The 26,330-nt window shown below is 42.5% G+C and overlaps 1 protein-coding gene across 1 annotated transcript in view; it reads left to right on the forward strand.

Annotated features, from left to right (window-relative positions):
* The first annotated feature begins 22,428 nt into the window (after positions 1-22,428).
* SPSB4 (splA/ryanodine receptor domain and SOCS box containing 4) overlaps positions 22,429-26,330 on the forward strand; it is a 179,783-nt gene continuing 175,881 nt past the window's right edge. The window contains exon 1 of the mRNA XM_081910581.1: positions 22,429-22,740. The gene's annotated coding sequence lies outside the window, so the exon portion shown is untranslated. The remainder of the gene's footprint in view (positions 22,741-26,330) is intronic.

The following is a 26,330-nucleotide window of genomic DNA, read 5'->3' on the forward strand; positions in this document are numbered from 1 at the left end:
TGTTGTGATAGAAGGCAGCTCAGTTATTCTTCCACATTAGCAAAAAGGCAAACTCTATGTATAGGATTTTGCAGTTAATCCTCTATCTACCTCTTCAATCTACCAGAAATGTTGTTTCTGGTCTGGTCTGGTCTGTCTGAAATGCCACAGTATGATTTCTTCACCGAGGTTTTCCCGATAATGTTATATAGAGAATTAAGTTAATGAAGGCTGCAAGGAAGAGCTTCTACTACATTTAAAGGTAAGGGATATAAGCTTTGCGTGAAGTTGATCACCAGCCTGCTGAGAGCTGAACATGCAAAGAAAGCAAAACAAAATATTTTGGGTGCTGGTCTACTAAAGTTTACTCAGGGTAGAACGGTTGAAATTAATGCACACAGCTAAGTTAGAACCATTAATTTCAGTGGGTCTTCTCTCAGTAAAACTTAGTTGAATGCAACCCATTAAATCTAGTTTTGTGTGTAAAATGGCAATAAGAAATGAGTTACCGTATTTTTCACTCCATAGGGCGCACCGGACCATAGGGCGCACCTAGGTTTTTTTTTGGGGGGGGGAATCAAGAAAAAAAATATTATTCCCCCCCCCCAGCCCCAAAGAGCAGCATACAGGCTGCGCAACTTCTCCCTTCCAGGGGGGTTATGCGGGGCTATGGCACAAGCCAAGGCAGCGAGTGGGATAGATCTCGCTGGCTGTTTTGGCTTCCTCTTTAGCCCCACACAACCTCTCCCTGCCGGAGGAGCTGTGCGCGGCTATCCCTGAAAGCCTGGAGAGCGAGAGGGGTCGGTGCACACCGACGCCTCTTGCTCTCCAGGCTTCAGCGAAAGCAACACGAAGCCTCCGGAACATGGAGGGAGCGCTCCCTCTGCACTTCAGAGGCTTAGTGTTACTATCGCTGAAGCCAAGGGGCCTGCATTCGCTCCATAGGACGCACACACATTTCCCCTCAATTTTTGGAGGGGGAAAAGTGCATCCTATAGAGCGAAAAATACGGTACATTCCCAAGAACTGCTTTAGACGTACCTCTGAGACTTTCGATCTCCCCTGCTTCTTCTTTGGAAACAGCAGCTTTCCAAAATGCTTTGAAATTCCTTATTTCAAAAGTGATTTTCCGAACAGTGGCAGAGGTCGGGCAGCAGAACTTGTTCTGTGTTTCAGTGGACTTTGTATCCCCCACTCCTTTTTTTCTTGTTATTTTGTTTTAGCAAGCTTCTTGAAATGTGATGCAGATGGACTGAAATGTTAGAATACTTGACTTACCAACCGATAATGGCATTAGACTAAAAGTGCAGGGGGAAAGCAATGACTTCCACTACTGCCATTGAAGTGGTGTTGGGAAAGGAGGGCAGATGGTGGTTGTCTTATTGCTGCTGTATCAGGGAGTTCAAAGCAATATTATCTATCATCTATCTATCATCTATCTATCTATCTATCTATCTATCTATCTATCTATCTATCATCTATCTATCTATCATCTATCTATCTATCTATCATCTATCTATCTATCATCTATCTATCTATCATCTATCTATCTATCTATCTATCTATCTATCTATCTATCATCTATCTATCTATCTATCTATCTATCTATCTATCTATCTATCATCTATCTCTATCTATCTATATCTATCTATCTATCTATCATCTATCTATCTATCATCTATCTATATCTATCTATCTATCTATCTATCATCTATCTATCTATCTATCTATCTATCTATCTATCTATCTATCTATCTATCATCTATCTATCTATCATCTATCTATCATCTATCTATCTAAGCACAGAGCCAGAGACAATAATTTCCTTTACATTTTTACAATGCTTATACCAAAGTGTTTAACATTTAATTACTTAATATGTTTGATTGGATTTACTGACATCTCAGCAAGCATATTTCTTAACACTTTCCAAAGTGCAATCCACTTTTCAAATGAACTCTGGTAGTTAATTTATAAAGGTTATATAAATCAGTAATTAGCCGTGTCATATAGCTAACAGTTACATTTAGCTCATACTTCTAAAAAACATTTCTGTCACTCAATCGCACATTTATACCAAATAATATATACCCTTTTCACAGGAGGAAATACATATTTTTTTTGTATTTAAGAAATATTGCAACAAGCTCATTAATAGCACACATTAGCTGTTAATGCATAGGATCTTATGGAAAATGCAGCGAAGGCAGTGAGAAATGTTTGTGGGCTTTAAACCAGGCCTCCCATGAATTAATGATTGTATTAACAGCTATATTTTGGCCAACAATAACCTCTTTTCATCATTTAGCTCATATAGTGGCTTGCTAGCAAGTATTAATCCTTTAACAGCCGACTGCCCAGTCATGGAGTTCATGGGGGAGTTAAATAAAGGGGGAAGAGATGTAGCTCCATGGTGGATCAGCAGCTTTGCATGTAGATGTTCCCAGGTCCAATCATGGTATCTCCAGGTTGGGCTGGGAAAAACCCCCCATCTGAAACTTTGGAGAGCCACTGACAGTCATTGTAGGTGATACTGACCAAGATGGACCATTGTTTAATCCTCTTTTCAAACCATCTAGGTTAGTGGCCATCACTGCCTCCTGTTGTAGTGAATTCCATGGATTAACTATGAAGAAGTACTTTCTTTTATCTTATCCTGAATCTTCCAAAATTCAGCTTCATTGGATGTTCATGAGTTGTAATGTTCTGAGAAAAGCTTTTCTCCATCTATCATAAAGCTGCATCACTCAGCCTGCCATAATTAAATGTGGGTTGTTGTTGGGGCTTCTCTTCCAGCAAGCCTACTTGGCATCTGCAGGGGGGGATGTTTGGCGTGTATCTGGGCATGCACACACATGAAAGAGATAGGCAGAATGTGTGTTGCTACTGTGAGCTGAAGTAGTTTTGCTTTGTTGACATTACTCGAGCCAATTTGCTTCTAAAGTTCAAGCAAACTCCTCACACACACTGTTATGTTCATGTAAGAATTTATTGGGTTTAGGTCATTTCCTTCAATAGCTTATTGCTGGTGCACACCATAAAGTTAACGGTGGCTATTTACATTGGGAGAAAGGACTAAAATAAATACATTTGATCTGGCAGCTTTGCACTACGTCATTTAATGCCACAAGTCTCAGATTGTGAGTGAGAAACCACGGAAAGTACATTTCCCTGCTCTATGGGGTCTGTAGAATGATGGCTGTGATGGTCACTAACATTTAGAGGTTTCTTTAAATTATGAGACATTGCCCTGGAGGGGCTGCAGAAGGAATAGATAATAATCCCACACTGCCCTCTGTGTATTTTTATCTACCATGAACTCCCACAACCAAATAACCTCTGGACCTCACAGATCTCATCATAAGAGGGAATCACAAGTCCTCATATCTTGTGTTTGAGTTTCTCCAGTTTATGGGTAAAGTCTCATCTGGCCATGAACAATCTGTGCTTTTAACAATTCAGTTGTCTGATACACACCAGCATGATAGGCCTAATTTTCCCCTCCCCCTTTCTTCATCTTCACCACAGGAAAATGTACCAGTTGGATTTTTGCCTGTGTGGTGGCACCAGCTGTAGCCTGCCCGGTGAGAGGAGACTATTCTGGAGAGAAGGACCCAAACCAATGGATTCCAGTAACAAGAAAGGTGACTCCAACGAAACACCAGGAAGAACTTTCTGACAGTAAGAGCTGATCAACAGTGGAACAGACTCCTTCAGAATGTCAGGTATGCATGCAGGAGCCAGGCCCTGTGACCAATAGAACTTTGCAGGACTGGAGCCTTCCTAAGTTTGTTCTGAAGAGGCAAGGAGTGGCCTCACAGGTGAGGCTGATTGTTAACCTGGTGGCAAGAGCTGGGAAGGGATATAAGGTCAGCATTTCCCTTCGGCTCTTTGCCACAGCAACACCCTTCCTGCCTTGCTGTGTTTGGCTTCTTGCTTCCTAATCCTTGAACCTTGGTTTTTTGACTCCTTGCTTCTTGAGCCTCGGACCCCTGACTTCGTGACTCCTTGCTTCCTGACCCTTGGACCCTTGGCTTCTTGACTCCCAGCTCTCTGACCCTCGGACTCTTCGCTTCCTGACTCCTGGCTTCTGGACCCTCTTCCTGCTCCCACCCCGCCATCTTGCCCCCGATCCCGACGTCCTCTGTTGGGACTTCGATCGCTCATGAACCAGACTGTGACACAGAAGGTGGTGTACTCTCCTACACTGGAGGTTTTTGAGCAGAGATTGGATGATCATCTGTTGTGTATGATTTCTTTGAGATTCCTGTAATGCAGGGTGTTGGTCTAGGGTGATCCTTGGGATTCCTTCCAACTCTACAATTCTGTGATTCTAGGAAGGAGAGGCATAAAGTCAGATATCTGTGTGTGAGGCTTTCTGCTTGTTTTTGAACATAGGTAGAAGCCCCTTGCAGACCTTCCTCACTCAAACTGGAGATAGTTGGATTCTGAGGGATGTGTGTGCCCTTCATCCAGTCCACAGTTTGCAGGTTCAGGCAAATGTGTGTACAGCTCTGTATCCTTTCTCTTGTTGAGAGGGAGGCTTTGCTTTTTAGCCCCTTGCTTACTGATGCTTGCTCCATCCCTACTTGTTTTCAAATGCTCAAGCCAAATGGTATGTTAGGGCAGGCAAGTTGAGTAGAAATCAAGTAAGAGGCGATAGACCAGTGATAGGCTGACTGGGAGCCAGAAGTTTGAAGGCACAGGAAGAGATCCATAGGCTCACCAGTAGCTTTTGACCAAGTGTGTGCATCTTTGTATCCTCTGTAGACCAGACTGACCCATTGGCTGCTACATCAAGCTGCTGTCTATTTTCCTCTCCAACCAGCAGCCGTGGTGGCTCAGGGGGAGTCAATGGCTGGTCTGCAGGGTTCCTGCTTTGAACATGGTGGCATCTGATAAGTGTCATTCCCTGTCCGGCTTGGCTTTACAGGAATGACTTTGCAGGAATGTTGCTGTCACAGGAGTGCCAAATGTGGTTGAGAGTATTATCAGACTAGGCTCCTTCCCATGGAGATGATTCACGGGAGACACACAGGTTGTCTCCTCACATTCCTCTTAGCACAAATGCAAATGCTAACAGAAGAGGAAAGAAAAGCAATCAGCCCTTAATAGAAAAGCTACATTTACTGACAATCACCGAGTTGATGACGTTCTTATTCTGCGGAGAAACTCATTCTGCATAATCCGTAGCATTAGGTTTGGCGCCTTCCGTGAGCCTTGCTTTCAGTTCCGTTTAATTTAGCAATTTGAAAAAATTAAAACCTTTCAAATAAAATAGCCATTAAGACAAATTATGTCTTTTCTCTTGTCCAGGAAAAAAAAAATGCACTCACAATCTAGCATTTGTTCACTTTCATATTGAAACCGACGGGGACACATGAATAATGACAGTATAATTTTTCCTTCATAATAATTATAGGTTGCCCTTTTGTCGCTTTCTATCTGTGGTGTTTGAAAATCTTCATAAACATAAATTGAAGGAGATGGAAAACATAAGGCTACGGGAGCAGCAGTAATTCATTTTGGGAAATGAAAACTGCTGGGATTCAGGCGTGACTCAAACCAGTCTTTCTACCCAAAAGGCTTGTTTCATGAGGCTTCTTCACACATGACACTGAGTGTGTGTTCCTTTGTGAGGGCATGGTCCTAAAATGCAGCTTATACATACTTTGAATAAATGAAGAAAAATAATTAATAAGAAAAGTTACTTGGAAAAGTTATAATCTACTCTTCCATTACAGTCACAGACTATGGATCTCAAGTTGGATTGTCTATATTGCTGTGTAGCTTTATTGACCTACATGGGAGCCTCTCATTGACGGAGCGGTGGCTAGGTAGACTTCAGGAACCGTAAAGAGATATTCATCCAATCATAGATCACCTTGATTTTTCATAGTTTCATCCTGTTAGTTCCTTTCTATGTTCCTAATGCACCTCTCACAGTGAATATATGGTTCTGAGCTAGACACACAGCCTCATTTTTCTCAATTATCTTTATTGCCATATAAAACCAGGATGGCCATCTTCAGCTTTCTCACAAGTGTGCTTAGCAGATTCAATTAGAATGCTGAAAAGAAATAGGTGTTTAGAGGGGCAAATAAAGTAACTGTTGTTTTAGGTATCTAAAATGCATTATTGGCACACTAGCACCGAGTACAAAATGAGTTTCTTTAAAATCAGAGGGCAAAGAAATGTGGGGAACAGGAAGAAATTTTAAATGCATAACAATAAAAACAACAACATAGCTGCTGAAAGATGAAGATTCTCACCAAATGATTAGGAACTGTTATGGTGCAAGGAGTTAAATTAGCATCTGGTCACCAACTTTTTAATTTTTTTTTAAATGTAATTTGTATCCTATCTTCTTCAAAATTACTAGCAAGGGAGATCTAAAATTACATGATCTCACAGAGCAAGGTAGCATGAAAGCAACTGGCTCCCTTCTAATTAACCAATCTCTCTCCAAGGAGTCATTGTTAAATTGCACTCCTTAGCCTGTCAGGATAATGTGTGTGTTCTAATATAGCATTTTAGAAACCAAAGCAGAGAGTTTCCTACATAATTTTATCATTTATTTTAAGGAACAGAAAAGGAAAGGGGTGGGGGGAAATACTCGGAATCTGATTTTGAAATTAATAGCAGGTTTGGGCAGTGAATCTTCTCAGACCAAAGCTCCATTGTCTAGTATTATCATTTGTTACAGTCAGATGCCCAAGATCTCTCAAGTATAGTTCCTATATTCACATGCAACACCTCACTGGGAACATGTGTGCATTTGAAGGGCAAGGTGCTCTATGTGACTATCTCTCATGTCAGAGCATCCCCACTCTCACAGGCTTACCTGGCAGTAGCAATGGATGCCCATGAGCTGCCATTTTATATTCCGCACAATGGCTCTAAGATCATAGCATAATACATTCCCACAATGCTCTGTTTTGATGGAAAGAGCTTCATAGCAGTGTTGGAGCAGTCCTCATGGGAACTGCAGGAGGGGGGAGATTTAACCAGCTGAGGAAGAGTTGCCCAGCAGGGAAAAGAAGGCTGGGAGGGAAGAAGAGGAATAGTAGTTTGGATTTGATATCCTGCTTTATCACTACCCTAAGGAGTCTCAAAGCAGCTAACAATCTCCTTTCCCTTCCTCCCCAACAACAAACACTCTGTGAGGTGAGTGGGGCTAGAGACTTCAAAGAAGTGTGACTAGCCCAAGATCACCCAGCAGCTGCATGTGGAGGAGCGGGGAAGCGAACCTGGTTCACCAGATTACGAGTCTACCACTCTTAACCACTACACCACACTGGCTCTCAAAAAAAAAACAAAAACCCAACTCCAAAATTCCATTTAATATATAGTCCTCAAATAGAGGACATATCAGATATTAAACTGATAAAAACAGATACTACACTTGATCTTAGCCAAAAAGCCGAGAAAGAGTATCAAGCCCCCCCCCCCCAGTATTTCAAAAAGTCCATGGAAAATTGCACAGTATGACATAGCATCTAATTACTGCCAATCTATTATTAATGTTTGTGCTTACTACAGCTTTATTAAGGCCCCCTTTATGAGAAAAAATAATTTAAAAATGCAAAAGCACATGAAGCGGAATTCTAAGATCTTTGAATCCTTCTAATATAATTTCCAATTTGTCAGGAACTGTGCTGAGGAGGGCTGAACTGTGGAGGAATGGTGAGAGCCTTCCTCTCCCCCTGCTCCTGATCAGGTTCCTGAATCTTCCCAGGAGCAGGAGGACAGTATAGATTTGGAACAGTGGTTTGTAGAGGGGCACAGTTCAAAAGGCAGAAGCAGGGAAATACTGGATGGGGAACAACTAGGAGAAGCTGCACTGGGAGAGAGAGAGAGTTAACAGATTCACTGTCTCTGGAAAGCATCCATCTGCTCAGCCCAAGGTCAAGAAGAGCTGATAAGGCGTCAGCACAGAAAGCATGGTGGTTACAAGATCAGGTTACAAGACATGGTAGTGACATGGATGACTAGGGAAGAAGTAGGTGGAACCCTTAATTGGGAGCACCTCCATTTCTAGGAAGGGATTCTTTGTTCTCTTGCTGGGATCATTAAAGTTTCTTACTGTTAAGAAGACTCCTTTTCCTTTGCTCTCCTTACCTACTTGCCAAAGAGGGGAGGAAGCAGATTCCCTGAAGCCTGACACAATGTGAATCTAGTTTCTACTGTGATGTTCCAGGTTGGAATTCATTGCAAAGCTTGATTTGTCGTTTTAGGGCATCATAAAGATTGAATGTTGATAGAATTGTTACATGCGGAAGGAGGTGGCCTAGGTGGTGAATTGTGCCTCTTATTGGGCACATATCACACAGGTGCTGAGAACGACCAGCATTGCCTACCTATTAGCCGCTGAGCCAGTGTTAAAGCCTTAAACAACTCTGAACTAGGTTACCTGAAAGACTGACTTCCCATTCAATGCCTAGTAAAGGTGTTGGGAGCAATCAACAAAGGGAGCCTGGTTAGCCTTGTCATGGCCAGTTTATTTTGGCATAAAGTGGTGTAGGAATGAATGAATGAATGAATGAATAGCAACAGCTTCCCTATTAATAGTCTTGAGTTTCTTTACAGTGCTTTAAGATATATTATTTCTCCTACCTGCTTCATTCCTCACTGCTCCTCTTTAAAACGCACAGACCTGAGATGCTCCCATCAGAATAAAGTTTATTGTGTTAAATTGCAGACTGCATCATTATCATCTGCAAAGGCGGTGTTCTCCAGAGCAACAATCGCAGCAACTTAGGAATATGACAGAGCAGACAGAATCCCATCTGTTCTTCCTTTCCGATTTCTATTATATTCCCAAGAAATTGCTTCAGTAAAGGTGAGGACAGAGGCAATCGTCTGAGTTCGGTGAAAGTGGTGTAGACATTTGATGCATTCTGAACTGCTTATTTTTAGGGCACATTCAATTGAAACGTGCCCGTGCAGACTTATATTCTAAACCAGGAGTGAGGGACCAAAAGTGAAGAACACTGCAAAGTGTTATTGAACTGTGAGAATCAATGTTGCTTGCTTGCCTCGAAGGAGACTGGAGGGATGGGTGGGTGGGTGTAGAAAAGTCCCTGGCTTTTGGTGTGGCTGGAATGTAGCCTATTGAACAGAAGTAAAGCTACATTCACACCTCATCATACCCGGCAACTGTCCCGGAAAACCCGAGGCATCCTATTTTTCTCATGAGAGAACACTGGCCAGTTTGGGCACCAAGATATCATACAATTTCACACCACTATTCCCTCCAAAGAACACTTGGGAGGGGGCTGCAATCTTGCATGGCAACCCGAAGCACATTCTTTTGGAGGGCATGCCCCCCAAAGTGCTTTTTTTTTTGAGAAATCATGCAAGATCATGGCACCCAAAATGGTCACCATTCTCTCATGAGAAAAAATGGGAAGATCCCAGTTTTTGCCTTCAAGGTGTTAGAGTGTATGGCATACATTTAAAGCACCATGGTGCCCTTTTAAACAGCCATGACTTCTCCCAAAGTATTCTGGGAGCTATAGTTTGTTAAGGGTTCTGAAAGCTGTTAGGAGCTCCCTATTCCTCTCAGAGAGCTATAATTCAAGAATTCCTGGTAAAGGTAAACGGGTGATTAAACAACTCCGGAAACTGTAGCCCTGAGAGTGATTTGATCCACAAATTCTCCAAGCATCATACAATGGTGTAGAAGCTAATCATGAAAGTCCCCGTAGCTATGCCTGCTTTTAATGTATAGTGCAGTGGTGTCCAAACTTTTTTCATTAGCAGATGGGTATTTTTAAACAGGAGAATGTCCTTGTGTGGTGTAGTGGTTCAGACTAGGACCTGGGAGATTCCCCACTTGGCCATGGAGCTCACTGGGTGATCTTGGGCCAGTCCCTACCTCTCAGCCGAACCTACCTCACAGGGTTGTTGAGGGGATTAAATGAGCTGTGAGAGAACTATGCTACCTTGAGCTCTATGAAGAAAAAGGTGGGATTTAAATGCAACAAATAATAAATAACTATTTAAAGGTCTGCAGGAAAGATGGGTGCGCAGTCCACTGATAATAGAAGACAAAATGGTGTTTAAACCACAAAATGGGATATTAAAATAAAAAGCTCTGCAACAGAACAAGCAGTTTAGGAATATGAGGAATCTTTGCGCACCTTTTTTGGCCAAATTATGTCGCTAAAATTAGGGTGTGCATTAGATTTGATGGCACATTAGATTTGACAGCAAACTTGAAAAACACATTCGCCAACAAATACTTTTTGGGTGTCAAGGTTTTGAAAATTGAGGTGCGCATTAGATTCGATGGTGCATTAGATTACCGTACATACAGTATTTTTGAAGGGTAGATTGCAGGGATAGTGAACATGTGGCCTTCCAGATATTGTTGGATTCTTAGCTTCCCTCAGCCCCAGCCAGCGTGATCAGCGATGGAATATGTAGTCCAACAACTTATTGATGGCCATGGGTTCTTCATCCTTGATGAACTGGCTTTGAAGAATAGATGCCTACTCTGTACCAGGGCAAGGTTTATACATGATGACCTCTTGTTCCTGAGGAAATGGTGTTAATGGCTCAAGCAGTGTATACTGGCCTCACTTGCACCCAGCACTAAAAGTTTATAAAAACCAACAACAAACCATGGCTTATGAGTTTGTTTTTGGTTACTCAACCTTGGTTAATAAGCTGGGCTGGGTTCAAATGATCAAATGAAACCTTGGTTATAAACCATGGCTTAGAATTTTGTGGAAACCAGGACATGGTCAGCATGGACAACTGCCTGGTTTGCATGACATGGTTAGCCAAACTATGACTTGTGGGACTTGCAGAACTTACAACCACTTGGCTCCTCCCTGGTCCTGTTCACTCCTTTGCCACCCTGAGCTAAGCCAAGGTTTGGCTTAGCATGTCATTTGAACCTGAACTTGTAGTTAAGCATCCTTCTCACTAACCACAAGCTGCAGCCTTGTAGCTCATTCATAGTTTGACTTACTGTGTTGTGTGAACACAGGCCAGTGTGGAACTAGAATCCGGCAAGAGATCAAGAGAATTCCTTTTCTTTCTATATGGATTCATAGATGACTGACTTCACCTCCTTTGTTCAATAATTTATTCTTTTGCATTACACTGTGAATATAGAAACATGATTTAATCTTCATGACTGATATTTGCATATTCATTAAACAATTCATTAAAGACATCAGGAAATAATTTAATGATCTCTCCCTGACAATTCAAGTTGAAACTATCACGTTGCAATCTAAATTGACAGGACAGCGAACAGTGGAAGACTTCAAAAAGCATAATCCCTCATATCTAGTATATAAGACATATAACTGAGCAACTGCAAAGATGGGAAACCAAGCTCTTGATTCATGTTTTAATACTTCGAATTTTCTTGCAGGCCTTTCAAAATGGTTTAAATGTTTGCATCTTAACAAGCACAAAACTGACCCCATGTAGAGCCAGCAGTAAGAAATGTACAAGTCCTGACATTTGCTATTAACGGGTCTAATATTAGGATTACGTTTATATTTATATTCAAAAGCTGTTGGATAAGGAAGGATATATTCTAGCCCTCTGCTGAAACCATTGCATTTGGAAAACTTGTCTTCTTAGCACCGGATTATAATAAGCAATCTTTGAATTGGTTGGTTCTTTTAGTCAGCTATGACAGCTAAAGCACTAATCTGTCGACATAAAAAATTCACAATTTTCATCTAATGTGGAGCAAAAGCATAGTAGATTTACCAAATTTAGCGGCAGGTGGGGGTTTTTTTAGTTGTTGTTAAAAGGTTATAATAGAGAATTGCTATGTAGCCAAACAAATGGTGCCTATACCCAAATTCCCCCTTTTACAGAGAAATTCTACAAATGTCTACCAATAAGTAAGTCCTACTGAGCTCAATGAAATTTTCTTCTAGGTGTGTATAATATTGCAGCCTTAATTTCATATTTTCCTTGTTATTAATTGCTAATTATTATGAATATAATTCATTTAATTTATGAATTTAATTTATGAACTTCCTAGCCACCTATTACAATCCATCTGAAGGTGGTGTAGAAGTTAAACAATAAGACAATAAGATGATAAGAGTAGAAGCACAATAATATAAACAAAATGCAAAGGGCACAATTACAGTAATTAATTCCTGGCATTAAATCCCAGAAATGGCTTGAATTCACAGCTATGGTTTTAACAAGCACCAAATAATTTTTTTCCTTAAAACTTTGTAAGAGATGGAGTTTTTCTTAAATCTTTCTTAAATCTTCTTTCAGAGTATGGTGTTTCTCTCCACGTTATAGAAAATCTTGAAGACTTGAAGTTTACTGCATGTTATAACCTGAAAGAGAACTTCATGAAAATGCTTTGCCGTTGGTATCTAACACCATCAAAATTGGCGAAAATGTGTAGAACTGGGTCAAGCATTTGTTGGAGATGTAGAGAGGCAGAGGGGACAATGATTCACATGTGGTGGAATTATAGAAAAATAGGAGGATTTTGGAATATAATATACAATGAGCTCAAAAAGATGATTAAAATCTCTTTTGCAAAAAAACCCCTAAAGCCTTTCTACTGGGCATAATAGGTATAGACATTCCAAAAAATGTGAGGAAGATTTTTCTTATACACAACAGTGGCAGCAAGAATCTTAATAGCCAAAAAATGGAAGGGAGATTCCATCCCGACCAAATTGGATTGGCAGACCAAATTAGTAGAATACACAGATTTAGCAAGGATGACAGAAAGAATTAGATATATAATACAGAACAAACATTTATTAGAGAGTGGGAAATTTACAGAAAATATCTTAAAGAGCATTGTAAAAATGTGAATTCTCTGGCAGGCTTAGAATGACCCCTGTATGAACATAGAAAACCTTATTAAAATAAAAATTTGGGAGAAGTTTGGAGTGATAATGAAAAGTGCACTACTCAAAAGAAACCTGGGACTCTTGATGGGGTGACTGGAAGTCATAATAGAAGTTGTGTTGTCAGAAATGATTTTTTTTTTTTTGGTAATTTATATTATCCTTTGTTTTTTCCCTTTGTTGACTATTTTTTCTTTTTTTTACAATCAATAAAGCAATAATAAGAAAAAAGAAAAACTTAGGATAATGCACAGCCTACCCCTCATGACTTAAAGCTGGGGGTTCCTATCCTTCCTAAATGTGCTGAGTCCTGCTGACACATCACTTTGTTGCATGCCACCAGTCTCTGAGTGGTGTGAGATTCCAGGGCTTCCAGGCTTGTGCTTCCTTTGGATTGAGGGTCATCGGAGACTGCGGTGCCTTTAGGATATATTGTTTATTTACAACCTGACCATATGATGGAGGGGTTCATTGCATTAACACCCCTCGGGGGGAATGAAGCTGAACTGGGAAAATATGGAATCAGAATTTTTTTCATGATATCACGCAGATGCCCCATAAAAGGTTGGGAGGACAAAGCATGGCTATTCCCTAAGAAATGCCACTGCAGAAGCATTGAGTTTGCTGTAATAAAAGCATTCTTCAACATTAATTGCATAGCCAATCTGCAAAGTTTTAAAGAAGATCATTTCAAAAGTGTAAAGTGAAATCATCCTTAAATGTTTCAAACCTTGCCAGAAAAATACATCTGAAGCATATGAAATAGCACATTTAATGGTCCATGATACATAAAAAACTGAAGCTTTCTTAATGAATCTTTAGCATTAGCTAGAGGTGTTGGATATCAAGTGTGAATCATGATATCTGCAGAGTAGACTTCAGTGAACTCACTGCTGGCTTAGATAACTGGCATTATTCTCAGTTTTAACCCTGAGGTGTATTTAAAAGGTGTGGATATGCTGCCTACTACTCTGTACTGAGGGAGTGGGTGGCGCTGTGGTCTAAACCACTGAGCCTCTTGGGCTTGCCAATCGGAAGGTTAGCAGTTCAAATCCCTGCGAAGGAGTGAGCTCCTGTTGCTCTGTCCCAGCTTCTGCCAACCTAGCAGTTCAAAAGCATAACAGTGCAAGTAGATAAATAGGCAGGAAGGTAAATGGCGTTTCCGTGCGCTCTGGCTTCCGTCATGGTGTTCTGTTGTGCCAGAAGCGGTTTAGTCATGCTGGCCACATGACCTGGAAAGCTGTCTGTGGACAAACACGGACTCCCTTGGCCTGAAGTGAGATGAGTGCCACACCCCATAGTCACCTTTGACTGCACTAAACCATCCAAGGGTCCTTTACCTTTACCTTTACCTTAATCTGTACTGAAGAAAGGACCAAGCATCTATCATGCTAATGTAGTGGCCTATATAATCTAGCATAGTTTATATAGTAGACCATCTGTGTCACATGTGTGTGTTTGTGTACCTACGTACGTACACACATATATTTCTGGACTATTTCATGGTCTGATTCCTGATCTACAACAAAATTATAATGGGCAGTACCATATGAGACTGTGTTTTACTATAGGAAATGTAATTTCCTGGTTTCAGATCTATTACTAGACAGTGCATGAGTGTGTCATATTAGATTTATTGCCCATAATAACTTAGGCTCATGAAGAAAATGAGTGCCTGTTTTTAGACCAGGTTTATTAACATTTTAAAACTAGATCATATCAGGGATAAATCAGAACTTCAAGTCACAAAAATATTCTACCCAGAAAAAGTATTTAAGAATTGGCTTTTTAAAAATCCCATTTAGCTCAATAGGATTCTAACATACATTCATGCTCATGTTTAGTTCTTTAATGAAGCAGGACCATATTGTTAGTCTTCAGATGCAGCATACCTCTTAAAGTGAACCTACAGCTTTGCTTAGACATTTACTGTGCATTATTCTGTTCCATTTTCTAGGACTTTGAGCAATTCTTTTGTGGCTTAACACTAGCACAGTAAATGCATTTTCATTAACATTGTGGAAGAATCAAATGAGAAACAGATTCATTTAAAAACCAGCTCTAAACATTGTTTGTACCATAGCATATTCCTTGCTATTTCCTGAGACTTTAGGGTAGGTAGTTCAAGGTCTTATTCCTAAATTATACGTGATGTCCTGCAAGCTGTGGGGTAACAGAAGACTAAATGGATTAAATCCTTTGACTAGGACACAACAATCGTTCTTTCCCCTTCAACCTAGAAAAGAAACAGGGCAGGCTCTGCTACTCAGCGGAGTGGAGTGGTTGTCTTGGGTCACAGGTAGGGTGGAGATGGAGCTATTAGGGAACAGCTGAGTTTACCCTGTAGCATCCGCTGTGCTTGTCTGCAGTCTTCAGGTGTGGTGAAAGACACTGTTCCATTGCCAGTGCTCAGATAAAATCCAACCACCATTCTGGTCACCTTCATCTTGCTTCAGGCAACTAAATCCCTCGGCCTAGCCCTAAAAGGAAACATGACAACAATGGGATTTACAGGGTGTTTTTGAGCAACTAAGCAGAGTTTTCACTGATTAACAATCAACCCGGTTAAGAAATTGGAGAGTATTCCAACTGAGCCACTTTAAATTACAGTTGAGCTGAGGTCAATATAGACAGCACTGCAATACAGTGGTACCTCGCAAGACGAATGCCTCGTAAGACGAAAAACTCGCAAGACGAAAGAGTTTTTCGTTTTTTGAGTTGCTTCGCAAGACGAATTTCCCTATGGGCTTGCTTCGCAAGACGAAACGTCTTGCAAGTTTGTTTCCTTTTTCTTAAAACCGTTAATACCAGGGTGCATCCGTGCTTCGCAAGACGAAAAATCCGCAAGACGAAGAAAATCGCAGAACTAATTAATTTCGTCTTGCGAGGTACCATTGTACTAAGCATGTGTGTTCTTCAACATTTCCTGCTTAGTACGGATGTACTCTTCATCTTCTGGCAAGACGTTGCCTTTAGTTTGAGAAGATTCTGAGGCCGCCTTTTTAAAATGTTGTTAATGGGCGTAGACGTGCACTGAAATGTAAGAAATGAAGAATAGTCTTTTTGGATCAGGCCAAAGGTTGATCTATTCCAGCATCCTGTTCTCTCAATGGCTTACCAGGAGGCAGTGGGAAGTCAATAAGTAGGACATGAGTGCAACAGCTTGTGATTCCAAAAAAACTGGTTTTCAGAAGCATCCTGCCTCCATCAGAGGAGGCAGAACATAACAATCGTAGCTAGTAGAGATTTTCGATTCTCGCATGTTCAGCTCAAGTTCACACCAACATTCTCCAAAAACCCAGAGGTGTAGTAACTGTCCTACCGTTCTTCTCCTCTCCATCTAATATGATTTAAACTGTATTGTTGTTTTGTGTTTTTAACTGATCTTAATTATGTTATGTGTAAATTGCCTTGAGTCAGAAGTATAGAAGGCAAGTACAGTAATAAATTAAGTGTAAGAATGATGATGATGATGATGATGATAATAGGAGTCCGAAGTAGGCAGGTCCTTCCAATTCCAGCAAGTGCTCCATAATGCAGAGCTAGAAGAAGTGTTATACTTGTCTATCTACTTGCATTGGGTTGGTGACTCCCAGCTTTGAAGTTATGCTCCATAACTTTTCTTCTAGAAAGCTTAGAGATTTACTTGTTTAAAAAAATGAAAGCTCAGCATCTGGGGGCCCTGCTGGCATGGGTCCTGGTGCAGTTCCTCCAATTGCACCATTATAAATCCAGTCCTGTTATAACTCCTAGGATTCCTGTTTCTTGGTGTCCACACAACTTATTTATCAATCACAGTTCTGGCACCATTCATTGGTTAAAATCACTGATGAGTGGGAGCAGCCAGGATGGCTCATTTAACAGAAATGGCTTAGAAAGGTACTTACTTACACATTATGCTTCATAACTTCCTTTCTAGAAGGGCTAGAGACTTATTTTTTCCTTTTTAATGAAAGCTCAGAGTCTGGCTTCCCTGTTGAGGGACACCAATGAAGGACTTCACAGGAACCCAGCTGGCAACCCCTGCCCTAATATACCAACCTCCGCTGACTTTAATCCAGGTCTAGGAGAAATGAGGAGTGGAAACAATGCAACAGACTAAAACACTAGAATTCAGCAATGATGATTTGTTATTTACAGTCACATTTCAAATGTATCTTCACAGTTAACGATGCATACTAATAACATGGGGGCCCACCAGTCGCAGGAGCCCCTGATTCTGCAAAATACGACAAATACCTGTAAATCTGCCACTGTGGACATTGGTGTAACACAGTTTCATTGCAGCAGGTTCTATCCTGATCTATTCTTCATATATCCCAGGAATGTCTCCAGAGAGTCCTGGCATGTATGTGTGAAGGTTGGGACCATCTTTACAGACATTTTAATGAATGCACAAAGGTCTGGGATATATGAAACTTACGTATGTTTTCTCTCGCCAACATACACAGGATTCATTCTGTGTGAATTCATCTCTCTGAAAGGGCTTCAATCCCAGAAAAAGTGTGTGTGTGCATGCCTGTGCATCTCAGTCATGTTGCTAAATGTGTGCTTAAGCTGAAGCTATTCTATAATAAGAGCAGTTAGATCCATGGAGACATTGTTTGTTTGTTTGTTTGTTTGTTTGTTTTTGTTTAAGATAGTTATACAGGACCTTCCTGGAAAATTGCCTTACAACAAGGACAGGAAAAAATAAAAAACACAGCAAAAAACAACCCACAATAAATGCAACAAAATGACAAAAACTCAAATGGTAGGAAAACAAGCAGCGTAAAAACCAAACTCTGGAAATAAAACTCAAGATTGCCTGGCAGTATAAAAAGGTCTATTCCTGATGCTGCAATGACATCAAAGTGGTTGCCATGTAAGCTGCCCTGATGGGAGTATTCCCTAATTGGGGTGCCAACCGTTAGGACCAAACAAGAGGAGCCCTGCATCTGTAGTAACTGACATACCATGTTGCACATGCACTCAGGCAGAGCTAATGCCAAGGCTTTGCACAGTGGTGGATCTATGGCCAAATACTCAGTCTGGCCATTTGTGGTGGTAGCAACAGAAAGTGGAGGGCAGGCAGATGCTGGCTGGTACCTGATGCTGGTTGTAAGAGCAGCACAGGATCCCATAGATCCTGAGTCGGCTCAGCCCCAGCCCCACCTTTGGAACATCTTATTTCAGGGCTTTCTGCTGAGCTGTGCTGGTGGGCATCAGAGATGGCTTTAGGGCAGTGCGACTGGTTCCACCGCACTGGGCGCTGAGTTTAGGGGGCACCACAGGGTATCACAGCTAGAATGTAGCAAATTGAGCAGAATGGAAGGCGAGAGGCAGGAGGCACCAAAGAGGCACGGGGCAGCCTGAGGAAGTATTATCCACCTTGGGCCTGTCCATAAAAAGCAAGTCTAGAGTGGGAGACCAGAGGGGTGGCAGTGGCGTAGCGTGGGTTGTCAGCACCCGGGGTGAGCTGGGAGTTTGTTTGGACCCTGGGCAAGAACCCAGAGCCTGAGAGGGAAGGTGTAGCAGAAGGAAAATAAACTGATATGGATTTCTAGATAGCTGCAACTTCGTATTAATGTAACATTTCAAATATGCGTAACTGTGTATTTTTGAAATATTTTATTTAAGTTGCCTGTTGTTGCTTCGGTTTTCTGTACAGTGGTACCTCAGGTTAAGTACTTAATTCATTCCGGAGGTCTGTTCTTAACCTGAAACTGTTCTTAACCTGAAGCACCACTTTAGCTAATGGGGCTTCCTGCTGCCGCCGGACTGCCAGAGCCCAATTTCTGTTCTCATCCTGAAGCAAAGTTCTTAACCCGAGGTAATATTTCTGGGTTAGCGGAGTCTGTAACCTGAAGTGTATGTAACCCGAGGTACCACTGTACACCGATTAGAGATATTTTTAAATATATCAAGTAGTATAGAAATTAAATAATAAATCAATCACTAGAAACCCACCCTTTCTGATTATCCATGCATACACATGATTTGGTATCAGAGGGGTGTGCCCACTGCTATAAATCTTCTCCTTGCATTTTCCAGGCATTCAGTGGACACTGGTTTTCTCTTATGATAAAGTGCACTCCTATTTGACATAGCAGTAATCACATCCTGCCATCTCAGACATGTCCCCTAGAATACCATATGACACATCATAAGCTGTAGAAACTTTCCAACCAGAGCCATTACATTGTAATTGCAAAGAAATAAAATTGCCTTCCCTTTTTCCATCTGTGATTTTCCTCCTAAGGGGTGAGGTTCAGGACAGGAAATACTATGGCTTTGATCAGTGACACATGTAAAGTCTGCTCCATCATGATTCACCAGGACTAGAAATAGCAGGTTTGCACCATCAGGAAACCATGATCCTCCTACTTTCCAAATGTGAAAGGCTTTTTATTTCTAATGGTGTCATTGCGGATTAAAGGATGTTAGGCAGTAAAAGGACATCTTGTTGCATGCCAGCCCAATCTCTGATTGCAGGGGTTCCAGGCACACTTACCCAGGGTTCTTGTGCCCTTTTGGGAATGGGGCTGTTGTGTCTTTATGATATATGGTTTATTTACACATACTGTACAGTGGTACCTCGGGTTAAGAACTTAATTTGTTCTGGAGGTCTCTTCTTAACCTGAAACTGTTCTTAACCTGAAGCACCACTTTAGCTAATGGGGCCTCCCACCGCTGCGCCGCCATGCAATTGCTGTTCTCATCCTGAAGCAAAGTTCTTAACCTGAGGTACTATTTCTGGGTTAGCAGAATCTGTAACCTAAAGCATCTGTAACCTGAAGCGTCTGTAACTGAAGTACCACTGTATTGGCCCAAATATAAGCCGCACCCGAATATAAGCCACACCTTTAAAATGGGGGGGGGGAGAAAAAAGACCCGAATATAAGCCACTCCATTCCTCGCTGCTCCTGGCTGCATACTGGGGGCGGGGGGACCCACGCTGCACTGCCTACGGCCTTTTCCCATCCTCGTTCTCTCCCTTCCTGGCCTTGGGGGAAAACATGGGGGACTATACATGGGGCAGGCGCTGCTTTGCTGCCCTTCTGGCACTGTTTGCTCCGCACTCCTGGCTGCATACCATGAGGTCACGAACATAAGCCACACTTTACCTTTTCACGGTCAGAATTTGGGGGAAAAGTGAGGCTTATATTCAAGCCAATAGGGTATATACAACCTGAACCTACAATGGTGGGGCTCACAGCATAATCACCCCAAAAAGGTTTGCTTCTCCCATAGATGCAGCTCTGGATTCAAAACTATCATGCTCTGACCCTCTTTCCAGCTTGTTGGCCTTAACTGGCTGCCACCTTTTTCTCCAGGTCACATCACACAAATTCGACTCTAAAAACTCTACTTCAAACTCTGACTTTGTCTACTAACTCTGAGTTGAGGGAGGGGCCTCTCCCATTTGCCATTTGGCAAATGCCCCCCCCCAGTTGTCTTTCCTAATGGCTTCCCCTTGTTCTCTAAATGGCTCATCTCCTGATCAGGAAACAGGCCTGGCTTATATTTTAACATTTACCTTGATTAAATTCTAAGCCCTACTTTAACTAGCACTCAATTGCAAAACTATTGCTACCAATAACAGGTCGCTAGTTACCACTCTTGGGGACACAGGTGGCGCTGTGGGTTAAAGCCTCAGCGCCTAGGACTTGATGATCGAAAGGTCGGCGGTTCGAATCCCTGCTGCGGGGTGCGCTCCCGCTGCTCAGTCCCAGCGCCTGCCAACCTAGCAGTTTGAAAGCACCTCCGGGTGCAAGTAGATAAATAGGGACCGCTTACCAGTGGGAAGGTAAACGGCGTTTCCGTGTGCAGCTCTGGCTTGCCAGAGCAGCGATGTCACGCTGGCCACGTGACCCGGAAGTGTCTCCGGACAGCGCTGGCCCCTGGCCTCTTAAGTGAGATGGGCGCACAACCCAGGAGTCTGTCAAGACTGGACCGTACGGGCAGGGGTACCTTTACCTTTACCTTAGTTACCACTCTTGTGAATGGTCACTACATTTATTCTGCATAAATTTTAACTTTAACTTTCTGCTACATTAAATGTAACCATTTCTTGTTTATACTGGCTTATGACTAATAGTTTTGTGAAGTTTTTACACTGATGGTTTTAACTGCTGTCTTGCTATATCGTCTAGTGCTGTTTTAAATTGCTTTTATGTAATTTTATTAAGGTGCATTGCCCTGGGCTCCCTTTGGGGAGGTAGGGTGGTTATAAATGTGAAATAATAAAAACAAAAACTATACAAAATCCTGATAGGCTTTTGTGGACTGGAGTTCAGCTAGAAGGCAGCAGCTTTTATTTTCAGTTGGGTTTGAATAAGATATATGATCATTAAAATATACTCGTAATATACTCATGATACTCAATGCTGTCAAAGAAAAAAATGGGATGCAAGATTACCTTAATAGATTGGAGAACTGGGAACAAACTAAGAAAATGAATTTCAATAAGGACTAATGTAAGGTTCTGCACTTAGGCAGGAAGAACTAGCTGCACTAATGTAAGAGGGGGGACAACTGTCTTGCCAGCAGTACATGTGAAAAGGATCTAGGGGTCTTAACATGAGTAAACAGTGTGATGCAGCAGCAAAAAAGGTTAATCTTAGTTTAGGCTGCATCAACAGAAATATAGTGTGCCTATCAAGTGAAGGAATAGTCCTGCTTTATTCTGCCTTGGTCAGACCACACCTGTGTCCAGTTCTGTGCATGGATCTGGGGGGGGGAGCAGGGAGGCTCACCAACTTTGGCTGCCCCCCCCCCCAAAAAAATCCTGGCTATGCCCATGGTTCTGTGTACCACAAGTAAAGAAGGATATTGACAAGCTGGAATGTGTGCAGAGGAGGATGATAAAGGGTCTGGAAACCAAGCTTTATGAGGGAGTTGGGTAGGTTTAGCCTAGAAAACAGGTGATAGGAATCTTCAATTATCTAAAGGGCTGTCACATGGAGGGTGCAGCAAACTCGTTTTCTCCTGCTCTGGAGGCTAGGACCTGAACCAGTAGCTGCAAGTTACAAGAAAGGACATTACAGTGGTGCTTCCGGTTACATATGCTTCAGGTTACAGACTCTGCTAACCCAGAAATATTACCTCAGGTTAAGAACTTTGCTTCAGGATGAGAACAGAAATCAGGCTCCGGCGGCGCAGCAGCAGCGGGAGGCCCCATTAGCTAAAGTGGTGCTTCAGGTTAAGAACAGCTTCAGGTTAAGAACAGACCTCCGGAACGAATTAAGTACTTAACCCGAGGTACCACTGTACCAGCAAACATCAGGAAGAACTTTCTGGCAGAAAGAGCCGTTCGACAGTGGAACAGACCCCCTCAGGAGGTGTTGGACTCTTCTTCCTTGGAGGTTTTAAGCATCTGTCATGTATGATTTGTTGAGATTGCTGTACTGCCGGGGGTTGGACTAGATGACCCTCGGGCTCACTCTCCAGTTCTATGATTCTCTGACAATGTATGTGCGCGTGCGACCTTTTCCCTCCATCCCCCACCCACGCACCCATTCGGAGATGCGCCATCCTAGCGCTAGGACCCTGTGGGCGCCCCTGGTGCAGCCGCGCAGCGCCTCCTGCTTCCACCCTGGCTGCTGGGTGACGGTCCCAGCTCAGCTGCCGAGCAGGGTGGAGCAGAGCAGTAGCAGCAGCAGTGGCATCGCCCTGGTCCTCCGTGCGCCCTCCTTCTCCGCGGCGGACGCTGCCGCCGCTGCTGCTGTTTATGACTGGTGGAGCCTACGAGCCAGCGCGGAGAGCGGCGCGCCAAAGGGGAACCGGCGGCGCCGGCAGCAAAAGACTCCCCGGCTCCGAGGAAGGGCAGCTGATGAAGTTCCCCGCCGAGCTCCAGAGGGCTCTCTCGGCTGCTCCAAAGGGCGCTGCTCCCGCCGGGTTCAGGGCGCGCGGGCGCGCGGTGAGTGATTCCCATTCCCAGGCACGGCGTCTCTTCGCTCCTCGCCTAGCTTTGCCAGCCTCTCTCTCTCTCTGCTAAGATCTTCTTTTCCCCGGGAACCGGGCAGGGAGGTTCGGGATGGGCAGGCAACCACTTCCTTCTTCCTCCTCGACCCCCGGCGTAGCATGGGGGGCGCAGCTAAATCAAGGGGCGCCTGGATGGAAAGGTTCGACCCCCTGGGAAGTGGAGACGGAGGGGAGGCCGGATCCCCACTGCCCGGGAAAGTTTGGAGGGAGGTGGCAAGGACCAGGAGGCAGTTTCCCTCTGCTTGAACGCAACGCGCAACGCCGCGCTGCTTGGAGGTTTCGCTTTCCCCTTGCGCACCTGCCTTATCGAGGGGGTGGCGCGGTTGTCTGCTTCTCGAGCGCGTCTTGGGTTGGAAATGGCATTTTGCCTGCGTTTCTTCTCTCCCCGCTTTACGAAACACGCACAACCTACCTATATAGCTGTGGATTTCGGAAGTTCTTTTTTTTGGGGGGTGGGGTGTCGTGGCTGTCAAAAGAAAGCCAAATCCTAGTCGAAAAGCACCTTGTGACTGAAATGCAGCTTTGTTTCCAGTGGGGGTTCCCCCCCTCATGTCACAATATGAACCTGTTGATCTCCAAGGGTTTTTTTGGGAGGGGTACCGCACTGCTGCTCTTTGAGTTTTCTTTCCTTACATCCCTTACTTTGGATTTCCTTGTTTACTTTGGCTCCTGGCTTAGACCTAGGGGGAGGCCATTGTGCTGTGCACATTTAAGACACAGAAAGGAAAAGTTTTGCTGTAGCTCTCACAGCTCCCACAACGTGAAAGCCAATAGATTTCTAGTCAATCTTTCAATTTATGATGACATCAGGTGCCCAAGACCATTCACTGCTTTTGCTGCTGCAGACTAACCCAGATTGTTGGCTAACCCTCTAGAAATGGGTATAATATGAAAGGAATAACTGCTGGCCATCTCAGGCTTTTATGTGATAGATGAATGATTGGGTCTTGCTTATTAGTAAGGGTCTGAGTGAATGGAAAGCATGAATGATTTTCCCTTTGAGGTTGAAAATGGAAACATTGGCACATATTCTTTCATTAGGTTTCAGCTGTTAGTGGAGCTGCTTTGTTGTAAATCAGGGGTGCGGAACCTGTTTTTGGCACTGCAGGCAGATCTTTATTGGAACATAGCCCCGTGGGTGAGGCTGCCCACCCGTCCATCACCTGATGTCACAATAATGTCAGGTGACAGGGTGCTTTGAAGTTCTGAAGTTGGGACTTCAAAGCACCATGCAGGGCTTGCAAATGAGAGCTATTAATTGAAATGCAGCATTAATACCCTTTTTTATTTTTAAATACTTGTGACTAGGTGGGAAAGAGTAGCTCTGCATTGACTGCATGTGAGGAATTTAGAGTTATTACTGTAAGATACCATGATTTTATTGTTGGTTGCAGGAAGGAAATCTACTTTCTGAATGTCATAGGTCAAACTCCTGCCATTCAGGTTGAGTAGGCTAGCCACTCAACAGATGGAACATTTTCTGACAATCTGTTCATCCTAATTTTACTAGATGCTTCCATGGTCCATTAAGTTCTCAACCATTTGACCACAAATATCCAAAGTATCTCATACCAGTTGCTTAAATCCACACAATGTATTTTCCATAGTATCTGTTGTAATCTCCTGTTGTAATCGTTCCTTTCTCCATATTTCTTCCCCCATCTAACTGGGGGCAAAATCTTGAAAGTCAGCAACATTCTGGAGTAAGGTAGCTTGCAGGAATTTGATCAAAGGTGTACCCAGTTGAGGTGCGAGAACTGTGATCATGATGAATGCACCAGGCAATTCAGAATTATACGATGAAATTATTCAGTAATACGTTCTCTTTCACAATAATAAAAGCTCAGCTCGAATGTATGCTGCAGATCAGGAAGGATAGTTAATTTAATTACAGATAGGTAGCCGTGTTGGTCTGCCATAGTCAAAACAAAAAAAAATTCCTTCCAGTAGCACCTTAAAGACCAACTAAGTTAGTTCTTGGTATGAGCTTTCGTGTGCATGCACACTTCTTCAGATACAGTGTGCATGCACACTTCTTCTTCAGTGTATCTGAAGAAGTGTGCATGCACACAAAAGCTCATACCAAGAACTAACTTAGTTGGTCTTTAAGGTGCTACTGGAAGGAGTTAATTTAATGTGTCAAAGAAGCTATTAGAGGCAAGAAGACTTCCTTCCAAAAATGGAAGTATTGTCCAAATGGGGAGAACAAAAAAAGAGAACACAAGAAATGCAGTGCAAGGAGATAGTAAGGCAGGAATCAGCATTCTCTTTTGGCCTGTGGGCATATCTGCTAAGGACAGAAACTATAATGGCCACCTAACCTACTGCAACCAAGCACACATTGCAACCTATTCAATTGGCTATAATTGAATACTCATTGAAGAGCAATTTTGATGGAGGGAGGGGACTCTGTGAACATCAAGGAAGACCTCATGTGTGCTCACAGGTGCAAAAACAAACAAATAAAAAGATTCAAGGAGCACATTGCTGAAAGCATAAAGACCATTCGCAAAAAAAATCTTTAAATATATTGGAAATAGGAGAATAATCAAGGACGTTGATGGATGTTTGGAATGACAAGAAAGTGAAAGGTGTGCTAAAGGAGGAAAAGGAGATTGCAGAGAAGCTGAGTTAATTCTTTGCAACTGTCTTCAGATTCGAAGATGAAGGGCAGATTCCAGTATTTGAAATAACTTTCTCAGGAAGGTAGTCTGAGGAGCTGAGGCAGATTGTGGTGAGAAGATGAAGTTCTAGGTCTTACTGACAAATCACCAATCCCAGATGGCATCAACTTGAGAACTCTCAAATAATTCAAAGGTGAAATTGCTGCTTTTCTATGAAAAACATGTATCTTGTCCCTAAGAACAGCCACTAAGACTGGCTATTGGTTCGGAAAAGGACAACCCAGATGATCAGGGGGCTGTCAACTTTGAGGGAAGGTTACAATTAGGGCTTTTTCATTTTTTAAAATGGGTAGAGATGTCAAGATTGTACGTAGTTTGACAAAAGTGTGGAAACTATCCATCCCCACATAGCATCAGAATTTGGGACATCCAATGAAACCAAACATTAGATGATTCAGAACAGATAAAAGGAAACACTTCTTCACTCATTGCATTGTTAAACTATGGAGTTTAACTCCCTCAAATTGAAAAGATTGATACCAACTTGGATGGCTTTAAAAGAGGATTATACAAGATTACCTAAGGGTGGTAATAATAATAATAGCAATAACTACTCACCACAATGACTTTGTTCCACCACCTCTGAATACCAATTGCTGAGATTTGTGTGCTGTTGCACTTAACTACACTTTTAATTAATTTCCATTTATAGTTCATTTGGTTTTTGGTGTTTTTTTAAAGATATGATTTATAGTTATTAGAACAATAAATCCTTTCCTATCAAAACAAGTGAGCTTCACTGAAGAGATAGGGCTTTCTGCATGTGAAGGACACAGCTTATCTTTATTACTCCTAGGACATTCAGAGACGGAGACTGCTTCTGAGAAACTATAAAAAGTTG

Source organism: Podarcis melisellensis (genome assembly GCF_964234715.1).
Source record: "Podarcis melisellensis genome assembly, chromosome: 5".
Lineage (NCBI taxonomy): Eukaryota > Metazoa > Chordata > Lepidosauria > Squamata > Lacertidae > Podarcis > Podarcis melisellensis.